We start from the raw sequence: 14,198 nt of genomic DNA, 5'->3' as shown, positions 1-14,198 counted from the left end.
CCCCCAAAAAAACCCCCAAACCCCATTTCCCCTAGTTTTGGAGGATAGCACTAATAATGCCTGAAAAGGGATAACAGTGGTTTCAAGAGTGAGGAGGTAGCCAAGAAGTCTGGAGAAAAGCCTGAACTGACACCACTCTGCAGCACCCAACAAAATTTCAGAACTCCTTGTGAAGTGTATGCTTTGCTGGCTCAGCGAGAAGCAGTGTCTGGTCCCCCATATAAACTTTACTTTTCCCAGTTAGACCACGAAGTCCTTATAACCTAAGGCACATACAAATAAACAACATTCATATTTAAAGATGTAGATAGGTAGCTTAGTAAACAGTGATCTTGCCAAGTCCTTTTGTTGCTCAGTTCTGCCACCTGCACAAAAAAGTAAAATTCTCCTGCAGCTATGAGCAATTCCAAAATCAAGCATCTATTTTAGATGTTTGAATGCAAAGAATAGTTAATAAGAGGATTATATCGTTATTCTTTTTGTCTGAACCTAAGCAGCACAAAAGCAAATGTCTGTATATACAAGTGTTTAATTCCCTCTTGTATTATTTGACACCAGGAACAGCTCCTTGTCCCTCCCTAGTCTCCTCACTCTCCCTCTTAATGATACATTTTAATAGCACAAATCAATATAAATTTTCTGCACTTTAGTACAGAAACTGTTACTGTACTTTTAATTTAGCTAGATAATCTCTCCTAATCACACAAGAAATCTGAATGCATTGTCCGCTGAGAACTGGATTTATATTTTAAACACTACTATTTCCACATTGTTCTTCTGATTTTACTTATTCCCCGATAGGGGAATAAACACATGCAAAAATGTGAAAGACAAACCTGAAAGATAACATTTTGAAGCCTATAAGAAACATATAAAATTTAGGGTGCTGATACAAAAAAAAAAAAAAATCAAAAATAGAAAACGCACAGTACTTCTACATGAACATGCATGTACTTGAGCTAAAGCATATGCCACATGCAAAATGGAATAATTATTTTTCTCAGTTGCTTTGTAACTTCTCTATTATTAATCAGTAAATACTGTGATTTTAATGTGATACATAAGATAATTTTCAAATGTGGTTAACCTAGTGAGATGACTTTCTTCTTTTTGACTAGTAAATTATCATTGTTTTATGGCTCCCATCTCACTATTTTGTTAATTCAGCAATTCAAATAGCCTTACAAGATGTGGGTTATTCTGGTGAGTTACCAAGAATTCAGTTTCATTATATGCATTGACTCTGTACACCAAAATAGACATTGAGACTCGGGGTACCTACAAGTGTTCAAAAAGTCTGAGAAAATTCTCCCACTTTTATTCTCCAGGTAGAAAAACCTACTGGGAGAACACTGTACAAACATTACGGGAAGTAGGTGGATGCTTTGCATACAGCTAGGGCTGCTAACACCCATCGGAGCCCCAGTGTATGCATCCCAGCATGTTTTACAGGCTCCCCTGGCTACCAGAGACAACTGACAGCAGCCAATGGCACAGATCAGGGCTGACTGGCTGGCTGCCCCAGGGGACCATACCCCCTGCCCCCAGCCCAGGAACTCCTGGTCACAACACACCCTCCCACCTGTCAGGTTTTGGCACAGCACACCCATGTCTGCTGTCTTTTCAGGTCTATCAGTTTCCCCTCCAGCAGCCTGCAGTGCATCCCTATGCTTCTAGCAGCAGCCAAAATGCTCAGGTCCAGCACAGGTCGAGTGAGTCTAATTAGGGTCAGATGTTGCTAGCTCAAATCAGCTGCTGGCAGATCAGGTACTGCCAGGTCAGGGTCAGGTGTTGGTGGCTCTAGAGCTGATGGGTTGGGACTCAGGTGCTGGTAGATCAGGTGTTAGTGGGTTGAGAGTTTGCATGTTGCCGGGTTGTGTGCTGGCAAGTCAGATGTTGCAGGGTTGGAGCAGTAGTATAACTAGGGCAGGGCAAGGAGGGCACCAATCCTGGACATCAATTTGAAGGGGGCATCAGCCCTCACCCCAGCAGCCAGAGCCAGGCATGGTAGTTGAAGCCAACACCAGCCCTGGCCCCAACAAAGTACTATGCAGGGAGCTGGCACTGGCCCCACCCCCTGCCCCAATGAGGCAGCGTTCAGGGAGCCAACCCTGATAGCAGCAACAGCAGCTGCTCTGAAGTAAAACCCTGCTCCTCCTTGCATCCTCCTTCCACCACTACTCCCAGGTGCTTAGCAAATCACCCCCTACCTCCCTCCAATCCTTGCCAAGGGTAGAGAAATCACTAGTTACACCTCTGGGTCAGGTGTTGGAAGGTCAAGTCCAGTGTTGCCAAGTCCAGGTCGAGTGCTGGAAGGTCAGGGTCGGGGACTGGTGGGTCAAGTTTGATGTTACAAGGGTGTTGCCAGGTGTGATGCTGGTGGGCCAGCTTCCCCACTTCCTGAGGGTGGCAGGGCACATAGCTGCGCATCCATGGGGCTATGGAGAGGGGCTAGGCTTTCCTGGATCCAAAGCTGTCAGAGCAGTGGTCTGTGTTGGGCTGCTGCAATAGAGTACAGCAAAAGTCTCATACCATTTCCCTGGAGCCATTGGGAAGGTGGTAGGAGGGAGGTGGTGGGAGCAGGGCATGCTGGGATGCAGGATGCTAGCACTGCAGCTCCTATCAGTAAGATAAATGGGTTCACTCCCTTGGCTGAAACTCTACCAAGGACTACTTTTACCTCATTGAAGTCAGTTTATTTTTTTACTGGAGTCACCATTTCTTAAACTGCATGCACTTTTGTATACCTAGGATTTCTACCAAGGGAACTATGATTCTACTAATAGAAATATAACACTTGTACACATTCTCAATTTGTACTATATGAATATTCTATAAAAATAAATTCCCAGTGATATCTGTTCAACCAAGTACACTTTTTCCAAAGGCCAAAGTTTTGCAACAAACTTCTTTAAAAATAATTAAACAAACAGCTTATTACAGTTAAATACTTTCAAAATTTCTTAATATAGAACATTTGTCTTGGCCTAATATGAAAAAATATTTAGAGACAATTCTAATCATGCCTTGACATATTCCTAAGTATAACATTAGATAAGATGCGGGGAAAAACAACTGGTTTACTTCATATACAAAGATACTGCTTCAGGATCAACTTAGAGTGTGTAAATACTGCAACTGCTATTTTAAAATTTATCTACGGCATCAAATATTAGTTAATCTTATTATTCCCTAACATACCGATTAATTTATTTGGTATGTTAAAAATGCCAGTAGATCTTTTTTAGCTCAGAGGCAGGCCTCCTACACTAAAGAAGGTTATTGTTTCACACTGTATGCCAGGAGTGCTCAACCATGGGCCAGATGCAGTCTGCAGAGTCATGTGATGTGGCCCACAGGACTCTGCAAGGGTCCAGAAATTTGGAAATGGAGAAATGATCACAATTAACACTTTTACCATCCTCTACCACTACATTTCCAAGCTTTGTGGGCCAGATTACATGGACCTGTGCGCCAGATATGGCCAGCCTGTGTGGGACCATGGCAAGAGTCCAGATCCAGTGAGCATGGGGCAAGGACTGTAAGCCCAAACTGTTGTGTAGGGGCTGAGGTGGAGCGGCGGACCTGATCTGGCACGTGCAGGAGACCAAGGTCAAAGCCAGGGCAGCAGGCCTGATCCAATTTATTCAGAGTTGGAGGTACAGCTTTGGCTGGGGTCAGGGCTGCAGTGGTAGTCCTGATCCCGCACATATGAGGCTGGGATCAGGGCCTAGGTCCAATCCAATGCATGAGGCCGGGGCCAAGGCCATGAGCGTGATATGGTGCATTGCACTGGGATCACAGACTGAATCTAGCCCACAGACTGACCCCACTGAGCCAAAAAAGGACGAACACTATTGCTTTATGCCAGGGGTAGCCAGTTACTCACCCTGGGAGCCACATCCGATCCTCCACCAAAGTTCAAAAGCTGGAGAGTGGTGGGGGAAGGCTGCTGAGTGACCCAGAGAGGAGGTGACTCCTCCGCCCTGCACTGCCAAAGCATTCCAGCTTTCCCTGCAGGGTAAGCAGTGCAACTGCAGCCTCTGCCCCAGCAGCCCAGTGCCTGAGCCGGCAGTACCAGAGGGAGTGAAGGAGGGAAGAGGTAGGCCCAGGGCATGTTCCCCGCAGGGAAAGCCAGAGCAGTGGGAGGTGCCAAGCTGTGCTGTCCCCAAGAGCCACGTCAGGGAGAAGTGGACAGGGCTTCAGGCCATTTCCAGAGAGCCATGAGTACTGTGCTGGCTTCACAAGCCACGGTTTGGCCACCGTGGCTTTATACCAATGTCCAAAGAAAATGGGCTTCTTTACAGGTGCTCTGGGATGGAGAGACAGCGCTTTAGTTAGAGTGGCTCTGAAAGCTGTTCTAATTAAAGCGCCTGCAGCATCACATATATTCAGCATCCCTGCACTTCAAAATGGCAGTAGAGGCACTTTAACTTCAATGAGCTTTAGTTAAAGCATGCCACTGCCATTTTGAAGTGCAGGGATGCCAAATACATGTGACATGGAGGCTGCTAGACCATGCTAATTAGCACGTTCCAGCAAACTCAATTAATCGAGTCTGCGCAAATGCATGCTAATTTGCACAAGTCAGAGCAGATGTTCGGCATGTGTATAGGTGGTGACTATGGTTTTATGAAAAAGAGTCAAATCCATCACATTGCTTCAATATACTTAGCTACTTAGCCTTTGTTTAGAAAGCAAAAAATGATACAATAAAACCTTGTTAGGTCAGTATCGGATAGTTCAAAGTTTTAGGTACCCCAAAGCTGTTGTCACTCTCCAGCCAAAAAGCTAGGTTTTTGTATGCATTATGATATGGGTGCAGGAGCATGTGTGGAAGCAGGAGCAAATGGAACGGCCAGGGATCAGCCTAGAAAAACTCCAGTTCGGTGGAGAAGCATGGGGCTTAGGACAGCTTGTGCCAGGGTGCAGGGGAATCTGCAGGGGCAGGAGGTGGGGTCAGCAGCCCCAGATACATGTATGACTGGGGGCAGGAGCAGATGTCAGCAGGATGGGGGATGCCAGGTCCACGGGTGATTTGGTGGGATCAGGGGGGTGTTGTGGGACAGTGCTGCATTTAGATTGATTGAGGCAGAAGAAAATGGCCACCTAGATCATTGCTGCTGGCCTATCTTAGGAACTCCATGTGCTACATGCCATGCAATCTGCTTAATTAGCCACTGAGATAACTCCTCGCTGTGTTCTTATCCGTTAGTAAGATCCACATGTGGGTTAATTAATTCTGTATGTAGGTACAGATGCAAATTACCATCAGTACATTTATTTCAAACCCATTTATTTCAAAGTCTATATTTTTTAGACCACTGCGTTTTGAACAAAGTTTTACTGTATACTAAAAGCTAACTGTAAAAAGTATCTACAGTTACGGCTTCAGAAAATGATAAATGCATACGTTATATTTATAACCGAAGCAGAAGTTTTAGAGCAGTGTTTCCCAACCTTTTCCAGCCCAAGGCACACTTAAATTAATAATTTTTTGCAGCACACCTGTTAAGGCATTCCCCCATCCCCATACTTATGAGCTCATTGTAGCTTACTGCTGTGGCAAAATTGCACAACACACCTGTTAATTTCTGACGGTACACCGCTGTGTCACAGCACACCAGTTGGGAAACACTGTTTTAGAGAATAAACAGACTGGTATTTTACTTAAAATAAATCCTCATTTATATATTATTTTTGCACAGTTAAGTCCTCGCACAAAACCAAGGTGAAGAGTTTCTGTGTAGGATCCACACAGCACACACTCAAAAGGAATTGAAACAATGAACCATATCTCTGGCACTGGTCAGAACCACATGCTGCAAATAAAGGTTCAAGAAATCCCACATGGATGTAGAATGATCTTTCCCCCTGTGAAATGCACCTTAACTGTAACTTTCCTTGAAGTAAAGGATAAAGCTGCATACTCCTTCTAAAGCATTTTGGTAGCAACCTCTTAATCTCAGCCCTTCAAATGCACCAATGAGACCATCATGGTAATACTACTGCATTTTGGTCCCTGCACATTTATGAGAATCATTACTTCTCATTTTAGGAACTGCACTCCCTTCATTTCTTCCGTGAATTTTACATGCTCTCCCTTCCCACTGCAATGTGAAGTTTGTCAGGAATCACCATTACCATTTTCCGATTTACTTTCAGTTATAAAGCATATAAAACAAGTATATATACAAAGCATAGATAACAAAAATGCCAACATGAAAACAATTAGTTTCATGCTATTGCAAGAACACAAGCCTAAAGAATTAACTCATTAATTAATAATCGTTTGCCTAAATCAAACATATGTTGACACCTATAAACTCTTTGGGATTTTCTTTTTCCATTCATTTGTAAAGCACCGAATGAGACTGCACCTGACTGAGTCTGATAAAACATGTTGGAATATGAATACCAATTGTCTAATTACTATAAAACAAATGTCCTGCTTTCATTGTTCCAAAACTGTGGTCTGCTGACCATCAATAAATCACGAAGTGCTTGCTGACAGCTTTAAGTAACTGGCTCTTCTCCCCAGTTTCCACAACAGAAAAATAGCTTAAATAAATATTTTATTAATATTACTTTTCATGTAAGAAAATGCTGCTAATTGCTATGAAAAAATCACATTTGTGGATAAGAGGAGTTGGATCCATGTATTTGTGAATTATACATTTATTGGACGGAATTCTGAACTGGAAGCCCTTTAGGAGCTTTGTAATTCTTGCCAAAAATAGATATGCCTCCAAGGAACAACAAAGAGGAGTCAAGCCTTGTTTATTCAGCACAAGGCGTTCAATACTTCTTAAAAAGCCAACATCAGAAGAGCCTGACACTTTCTTATAGATTATCACTTCTGTCACTGGGAAACCTGAGGACCATATAAAAGACTTCTTCCCATTTGGGGCTGCAAGGTGACACATTATATGGCTCTTCATCCACTCAGAAATCCTGTGTAAAAACATCAGTGCCAGACCAGAGGTTTCATCTGAGAATGTCCTTTCTTCACCTTCTTCATCTCCAGTTAGAACACAATTCCCTTCTCATCCCTCCTTTCCCCACCATCTGTTACTTCCAGTCAATCTGGGAAGAAACAGCCATCAGTGCTGCGACTCAGTTATCTCTGCTACTGCTGCATTTACAGGTGCAAGTCAACTTCCCCCTAGATGACAACTGGCAGGCACAAAAGCACAATTAAACTGCTACAGTCAGCAGAGTAAGACAACAGTGCAGAGGACAGAGGCTAGGAGCCAAGAAAAACCGCTACAGCAGCAGGGAGGGAGAAAACAATACCTACAGATTCTCCCTAAAGCAAACTGGCTGCTGGCTGGTACTCCCTGTAGCTTACTACCTGATAAGTCATGGGTGCCACTACCCCGATGTCAGATGTGTGGGCACTCAACATTCACAGGTGTACACATATTGCAGAACCCAGGCCCCCGCTTCCTCCCTTGGCAGTTAAGAAAAACAAAAAAACCCCTAAACTAAGGCCAAAAAGGATTTAAAAAAAAAGACTGCCAATCAGCATAAGTGGAACAAAGAAAGCAAGTCCTTCTGACATCCATGAGAAATTCTATAATAAGGAAGAAGAAACAGACAGATGACGGTAACCACTCCCTTGATTCCCTACACACTATACTCAGATTGGCAGGAAGGACCTTTGCTCATAGATCTTGCCAAAGACAGAGATGAGACTGAATTTTGCTGACACACAAACTCTTTCACCTTAATGAGATGAACTCTCCACAGGTCTACCTTTGAGGTTACGTTGGATATAGGCAATAAATGGACATGCTTCACTTGTGTCACAAAGGGTCAGAAAAAGAAAATCAAAAGAGATTTCATGCATTCAGCTAAAGGCAAAATTCAAGCTGTAGCTGTCATAACTATGCAGTGTGAAGAAAAGCTGAAGTGATGTAATTATTAGATACAACTTTCCAACTTCCTTGAAATACTATACCACTCCTTTCTGCTGCGGGATGCCTCAGATAATGGAGGTCATTCCAATTTCTGAGTGATGCAAGTTTCCCCGTCCTGTGCTGGCAACTCCTAAAAATGCACGACGTGCCACCATTGGCATGCAGAAATAACCGTCTGTTATGAAGACATAATGCTGTACCATTTTAATAACTGGTTAAGCACCAGAAGTGAAATTTATTGCTGTTGACCTCAAGGGAACAAGAATTTCACACAAAGCCAGTAAATTGTTTCTAAAATGTCACTTTCTATCATCACTGATGTCATCTTTTCCAGCAGCAGAGAGACACAGCCTGTGGACAGCTTCTCAGAAAACTACTTAGGTAAGGAAACAGACATTCATACATGTTAGAGTTGAATAATGAAGCCACGATGCATACTACTAGGTGTAGACAGCAGGGGGAATTTCCTTACAAAAACAGTTGACTTTTCCTCAGAGACTGTAAAACACACAAAACAGAGTATAGGATGTCACTGGGAGTGAAGAAGAGACAGAATACTTTATTGTATAACACTTACTGGTTATTTTAAAATAGACTGGGGAGTGCTCCTCTAATCTCATATTAGTAGTGAAGAAGCTTTTAAAGACTGTTCTGTTTCAGAAGAATCCTGCGGACAACCTGTTCTGCCAATATTTGAGATGGGAGGAAAAACAGAATTTTAAAGCATTTTTTTATATTTGTCAGTATAAAAAGCTTTTCACTACTAAAAGAATAGCCAAATGCATTCATCCTTTCACATACAATTCACCTGTGACCTCAGGCGTGGCACCACTTCAGTTCTTTAATATACCTCTCTAGAGCTGTTTCACCTGGTAGCTCTCAGACAGAAATTACTCTTTGTATGGTACCTCATGTAGAAATTCATTTCAAAATGGATGAAGAGTGCAAAGTGCCAGAGTGGCTTCTTAAAAGCACCATTTTGAATCGGATGATCCTTCTAATCTGAACTCTTCCCACACGCCATTTTTGTCAAGCTATAAAGTGTATCCTCATTTCTCAGTTAACAGTCTCTAAACAAACAAAGCTTGAGAAGTAATTGAAGTTTACCGTTTGGTTAAGGTTCAAGAGAAAGCCAAACCTTACCTTTCCTTTACACAAAGAGCCTACCATACACTACAAAATATAGTTGAAAATATAGTTTTAGCATTAGAATTGGCATTTCTCAGCTTGTAGATGATAGTGGAAGTCATCTGTAAATATGGCTATTAAATTTCAGGGAATGTAAATCAGTAGTATTTACTGATCCTAGTAGTGTAACATCAGAAGAGTTACTATTCAATAGATGATACTCACACTAACATTCTAATATTGCTGCACTAGTCTCAAAATAAAAGCAGATTTACAATGTCATATTAGATTTCACATAATGGTTGTCACAAATCACAGCATTTTCCAGCAATATGGCCACAACAGGGAGTTTGAAGTGCTTCTTATATATGAATTTTTAGAATGTTAGATTTAGGTGTGTGAGGATTATTTTTAAAGGGTGGTATTACTTATACAGTACAATCTTTGGGAAAGTTTAGATTTTGAGAAAGTGGATCAACCTACCTCTATTTTAAAAACACACAAACTCCTTGCAGTGGCAAACTTTCATTTACCTGGGACTAGCTGACATGCTGCATGCTGTTGCCTAAACTGATTGCAAAGCCACATTCAGAACATGCTGTTACAGTTGTTTTAGCATGCAAAGCCATATTCAGAACATGTTGTTACGGTTATGTTTTACCATGATACAATTGTGTACTGCAAAGAATGCTTCAAATAGGGCTGAAGAGAGGCAGAAAGTGTCAAGTCTCTTCTAGCAGAATAAAGGATTGCCACAAGAACATTAGAGCCTAATGAATTTGGTACATCTCTGCAATGGGACAGGTAGACCAGATAGGATCCCTGGGTTATGGCCATTGTCAGTGCTTGTTTTCTCATGTAATCAGTTGTCAAGGCCAAATCTCACCAATAAGAGCCCTCTCCATGGGTGACTGGTGCCTCCCAAGTTTGGGCAGGGCACCTGCAGACGCCAGCAGTGGCAACCAGGATGGCCCTGTCAGGGGGGCACGTGCCTCCCCCTCCCCCCCTGCCCAGTCACCTATGGCTCTCTCTTCCAGTATACCTCCTCATATCCCAAACCAGGGCAGTTCTCATACTGCTTCTTCCTGCTGCACACAGTAGGAAGATGTAACCTTTTATATCAGCTCCCTTTTCTGAGCATCCCTAGCTGAAACATCCATATAAAAGAAGAGAAAACAAAAATTAGGGGAAAAAAATGAAAAGAAAAAGAGGAGACCAACTTTGGGCTATTACTCCCCACAATTGTGTTCTTAAAAATGTACTGGCCCACCTAAAAAAATAAATCATGGGTTTTAAACTTAAAACCGAGAAATGTAGGAGAAAGCAGGGGGTAAGCACATGCATTCTACTATGCAGAAACAAGTAAGAGTTGATCTGAAAATTAAAAGTTGATCTGAAAATTAAAACTGAATTGAACATTGACAAAAAAACTAAACCTGTTTTCCAGTTGTTAATTAAAGTTCATAAGTTTCTGAAGGCCTTTTTTCCTGCTCTACAATAGTCTACTGTAATTGTCCCATGGTAATCAGATCTGTTGAATATGCAGGAACTTGTTCCTTGCTCCTTTTCAAAATGTTTAGCTGCTTACAAAGGTTTTTATTCATTAGACAGATTAATAGCTGTACTTTGAACTCTCTTGCTTCTATAGAGCTCTATACCAACTACTGGTCCACTGCTGTCTGTAAATAGCAAGAAGTGATTCAAAAATCCCCTCGCATGAAAAACTCAACTATTTGTGGGACCACTTCTGCAAAATAACCGCCATACAAAGTTCCTTATATCATCTTAAAATAAGTTTTTCTTCATAGTGTGTTGAAAATGGTCAGAACAAAACTTAAGTTTGGGTAACACTAAGGAACAGGGGAATTTGGGTGATGAACTCTGATTCCTGTTCCTAACATCTTCTTGTTCATAAGCAGAGCATCCAGATATACCAAGTAGATTCTTAAGTTAGAACATTCCTTTTTTAGGAGGTGGCTCACTGTGTAGAAATGAAACAAGACTGAGATACGGCTGTTGTAAAACTAACTTAAATGTTCCTGCCTTTTAGGCACCTAATGTCTTGAACTGTAACATAACACTCTTTAAATGAAAATTAAAGATAAGCATATGGGGATAAACATACCTATTAAATGTGCATTGATCTGAATGTGTAATTGTGCAGATAACAGTATGCATGTTCACTCATATATGCATGCATGAAAAACACTTAACAGACAGTTTTTTAATGGTTCTATGCACTCAACTACAATGGAAATCAAATCAAAGCCACTTTTAGAAATATGTGAACTTAAATCAGTATGCAAACATGTTCATATATAACAGTGGCGGGCAATATTTCGGGTAGAGGGCCACTTACCAAGTTTTGGCAAGCTGTCGAGGGCTGCATTTCCCTCTCTGGCTCAAGGAAGCAGGAACAGCCCCACAGTCCCAGGCCAGACGCCTCTGTTAGGCAGGGGCTTCTGTTTTGGGAGGCAGTGCTGGGTGGGCCTTGCTGCTAGGTCCCACTGCTGGCTTCCCCTGGGTCCTGCTGCCCCTGGCTCCTGTCATTTTTGACAGGCAGCCAGGAACAAATAAATATTACATTTTCTAAATTTTTTAGGGGCCCTGCGGACCGGATAAAATGGTCTGGTGGGCCGGATCAGGAACAGGCTAGCCCAGGGTTGGGCAAGGTCCTGCCCATGGGCTTTATTGGATCTGCATTAGATGTCATTTCCCAGCAGCCCCTGCCCGCATCACTGTGGCCGGTTTCCATGGACACCCCCAGGAGCAGTGGTGCTGTGACAGCACAGGGCCAGGTTTTCCATGGTGCACCGGTTGGTTTTCCCCAGCAGCACTGGCAGGACACACAGCTGGGCAGGCAGCTGCTCCAGGGCTGGGATCTTGCATCAGTAACATCGTGGTCCAAAGCTATGATCCATTGCCCACATGCCTCAGGCAGGGGCATACAGGCAGCAGACTGCGGCTCTGCCCCAGCTCTGCACCACTGTCACTACTGCAAGATCCCAGCCCTGGACCCGGAGCAGCTCCCCGCCCAGCTGTGCGCCCTGCCAGCAATGCTAGGGCTGGTCTCCATGGAAACCATGGCTCCACACTGTCACTGTTGCTACAGGGGTCTCCATGGAAACTGGCCACAGCAATGCAGGCAGGGGCTGCTGGGAAATGCAGGCCAGCCACTAGCTTGATCTGCAATTTTGCCTATCACTGGGCTAGCCCGATCTAACAAACATTTGCACATGCTTGGAACACATCCCTGGGGCAGGAAAAGCTCAGCCCTCACCCCAGCCCAGAGGCTTCACTCTTCCTACCCCTCCACCCTGACTGGGCTATTTTTAACCCCCTGACCCTCCCCATCACCAGATGAACAACCCCCTGCAGACCCACCAACCCCTATGATCCCACCAACACTCCTACAGACCCACCAAACCCCACCACAGATCTGCTAGCTTCTCTATCCGAACTGCTCCTCCCCCTACCCCACATTACTTATGTTGGGTTCCTGGCATGGCTCCTGACACGGGTGAACGTATGCACAAGCCAGTCCCAATCTACAGTCAGGTGGCTTAAACTAAACTTTGTAAATGAATGCAGACTAGGTGTCATAAATGCCTGAACATCCCCACAGTGCACCTATCATCCATGAATTTATCTAATCATTTTTTAACCTGGCTGTTCTAGCTAAAGCCTCTTATGGCAATGAGCTCAATGACTTTACTACATATTGTTTTAAAATGTAATTTATCTTATTTGTTTTAAATCTATCTTCTATTAATTTCCATGGGTATCCCCTAGTTCTAGTATTCTGGGATTTAGTGAATAACAGTTCCCTATTTACTTTGTCCACACCCTTCATGATTGTTTAGACCTCTATCATATCCCCCATCAGCCTTCTCCTTTCCATGGTGAAATATCCTAGCCTTTTCAAGTCTCTTCTAATACAGCAGTTGCTCCATATACTCAATCTTCTTTGTTGCCCTTGTCTGTACCATTTTCATTCTATTACCTTCTTTTTCATATGCAGAGATCAGAACTGCATGCAGTATTCAAGATGTTGTGGCACCATGAGTTTTAAAATGGTATAATGACATTTTGCATTTTGTTTTCAATTCCCAACATTTTATTGGCTTTTTTAGTTATCACTCTACACTGAGCTGATGTTTAAAAAGAACGCTCTACAATTTCCTGAGTCATAACAGCATCAGAGCCCAGTACTGTGTACAGTATAAGAGGTGTACATTTCTTAGGTCAAAATCTCATTGTAAAACCAATGGCTTTAATGCAATTTTGGTATGTGACAAAAATGAGACCTAGGTCCTTGTTCAGTTCAGGTAATTTGTTTATGTATTTCACTGAACACACTAAACAGCTCAGATATACTTTGTGCAGATTTCAGATAAATTAACGCCCAGGGAATCCACCAACTAGTGCAAGTCATTGTGGCTTCTTTAAATTCAATGGAACTACACTGATTTATACTAGCCTGGGATCTGGCTTGATATTTTTCTAAGGGGCTGCACTATTTTTTCAAATCTTTTTCAAGTCTTTTTCAAGTACAAACAGAATTCAACTATCTAGATGATTTGCAAATCAAACTGGATAAGCAAAACCTGAAATTCTATCATTTGCAGCTGCAAATGTTTTCCTATGCAAATATATGTGAGTGCAAAACTACATATACAAAACTGAAAATATGGACTTTCAAATATTTTAAATGGAAAGAGGTAAATTTCATTATTACAACAAAAAGTGAAATTAGTAAATACATATACTGTGGTAAAGTATTTTTCAAACTTTATTTTACATTGACAGGATCGAACTTTCAAAAGTATTTTAGAAGCAGTCTGAAGAGTAATGTCAATGTGAAGACAAGCCATTCTGTGATTGTTTGAACAGCTGGAAGCCAGACAAGAGAACATATGATCTCTCTTCTTCTCAATGTTACTCCCGAACGTAAAAAAAACAGTACTTAACAAGCCTAAAGTAAACAGCATTCAAAGTATTTCAAATGGTTTGGTTACTTCATATTCAATCACATCAAGGACAAAAGCTGGTTCTGATTTCTGAAGCAATGAGTATGATGAAACAGAAAACCACAAAAATATAAATATTGGTTTCTTTAATTTGTCTGTACCTGGAAGCTAAACAGTA

At 42.3% G+C, this 14,198-nt stretch overlaps 1 protein-coding gene and 1 long non-coding RNA gene across 3 annotated transcripts in view; one reads left to right on the top strand and one right to left on the bottom strand.

Moving 5' to 3' along the window:
• Nucleotides 1-14,001, top strand: part of LOC109291424 — a 27,073-nt gene extending 13,072 nt beyond the window's left edge. For both annotated transcript variants that reach the window (XR_002095842.1, XR_002095841.1), the window contains exon 3: nucleotides 13,860-14,001. This is a non-coding gene — a long non-coding RNA (uncharacterized LOC109291424). The remainder of the gene's footprint in view (nucleotides 1-13,859) is intronic.
• Nucleotides 1-14,198, bottom strand: part of PPP1R9A (protein phosphatase 1 regulatory subunit 9A) — a 350,009-nt gene that overhangs the window by 243,356 nt on the left and 92,455 nt on the right. The gene's annotated exons all lie outside the window — the stretch shown is intronic.

This window comes from Gavialis gangeticus, unplaced genomic scaffold (assembly GCF_001723915.1).
Source record: "Gavialis gangeticus isolate Ggan-Ray unplaced genomic scaffold, GavGan_comp1, whole genome shotgun sequence".
Lineage (NCBI taxonomy): Eukaryota > Metazoa > Chordata > Crocodylia > Gavialidae > Gavialis > Gavialis gangeticus.
This window is presented reverse-complemented; position numbering and strand designations above follow the sequence as displayed.